Source organism: Marmota flaviventris, chromosome 8, assembly GCF_047511675.1.
Source record: "Marmota flaviventris isolate mMarFla1 chromosome 8, mMarFla1.hap1, whole genome shotgun sequence".
Taxonomy (NCBI): Eukaryota; Metazoa; Chordata; class Mammalia; order Rodentia; family Sciuridae; genus Marmota; species Marmota flaviventris.
In genome coordinates, this window is record NC_092505.1 from 52,539,321 (window position 1) to 52,541,284 (window position 1,964).

The following is a 1,964-nucleotide window of genomic DNA, read 5'->3' on the forward strand; positions in this document are numbered from 1 at the left end:
ATCACCAGCAGAGGTAGGGCTCTGTCCTAATTTCTCAGTCTGAGACCCTACTAGGCAGGGCCCTAAGAGCAGGAAAAGTGGGTGGTCTATGTGGTGCCACTTGAATAACTTTGAAGGGCCTTCCATACCCCAGAGATGATCTCTCCAGCAGACCTGAGTTTCTGTCTTAACTTTCCATCATTAGAGTCATTCCTTTATATGATGAATTTGTTTCCAGAATATGCTGCTTAAAAGGGAATGGTGCTTGTTATTCTTTTTGTTTGCTCAACATCTTGCTTCCCTTCTTTGTTTTGATAACTCTGTCCCTTATGAGTATTTGCAGGAAGCAGAGCCCAGCTATCATAAACACGTCACTGAGGGGTACAGCATGTGCTGTTCCAGTTCTTCCAGGAGCCAGGCAGGGGCATAGGACCTAAGGTCAAATGACCATACACTTGCTCCAGATTGTGCATTAGCTAGTGAGTGACACAACAGAATTTGGGGGCATTTATTTTCTGCAGTGGGTGGCAGCAGTGGTACCAATCCTGCAGTGGTGACAGCCATGCAAACCATGGTGTCCAATATTAAAGAGTGATTTCAGCAATGTTCTCTCAATGATTGTTTTTGACGTAGTGTGGGCTGAGATTCCAACTGCTGCATGGCATCCCCATCCCTACCCATTTTCTGAGCCTCATCCTCAGCCTTACCAGAGAGACTAGAATTTCCCAGCATCCTTGTACTAAATCCCCATGCTGCTTAAATCAGATAGGATCATCTTCAGTTGCAAGAAACTGGGAACGCTGACTGATACAAAGGGTGACACATTAACTCAAGATCAGTCACAGATAGATTCACTTGTCTAAGAAGCTAGTTGTCCCTTTGGGAAATAGCAGGGCCCTAGGGAAAGGGCTCTTTGTTCATGTAGGAAGAAATCAGGAAAGTCTGGTCTTATGGGCATTGGCTGGTGGAGCTTGCCAAGATGGACTGGCCAAAGGCAACCTGAGGGACAGCCATGGCACTGGACGGGGCCACTACAGGATGGAAACATTGATAGGAAATGTGGGGTCACTGTAAGGGCAAAATCTAATGCTATCTAAGGACTGCCACTGTTACTACAGAATGAAATAACCTAGGAGAGTAAACTTCCCTTGGGAAGTTTCTGCTTGTTAAAGTAATGCCACTTTTTTTTTTCTCTTTGATTTCTGACATTTAGTTTACACAGTAATAGAAATACAATAGAAATCAGTTTGTGGGATTTCTGTCCTCTCTCAGTTTCCCTCTTCCACACTGCAGTTAAACCCCTTTAAGATTAATAAGTGGAGATAAAAAAGTTCAAAGACAGTGTGAATTCTCAACTACCAAAAAGACAGGGGCTGTGTCTTTATTATCTTTTCCTAGAAAGGAGCTCAGGACTTGTTCACCATTCACTGAAGGAATGGAGGGAGAGAGGATGTGAGTACAGATGCTGAACACTGGCTAAGAAGTTATTCATGATCCTCTTGAAGAGTATGAGCACACTTCATGACTTTTTGCATTTCTCTTTATTTTCCCTCAGAACAAAAACTGTTCCTAGTGATCAGTTTACTGACTGGAGAAACTCTAAGCACAGTTATTGTTCTCTTTAGCTTTTCCATAGAAAAGTCATGTTCATCTGCCAGAGACTCTAGATATGAATCCGGGGACCCTGGAGAGGCCCTGCCACAGGCCCTTTCTCATTTCAGTGGCAACAGGGCCAACATCAGGGGGTGAGACTTGTCTCATGCCAGACCCTCCAGCTGTGCCTGGAAATCATTGTCCTTGCCAAATCCCCAGGGCACTGACTCTCACCCTCCCTAGGACATGCTCTCAAAGGTGTGCTTGCTGTAGAGTAGCACTGGATTGCTACTCTTTTATCTCCATGGATGTCACCAAGGGAAAGGAACTGAAAAACAATAATGGGAAAATACACAAAAGAACATCAGAAAAAGAAAAAAAGGCAAGCTGTG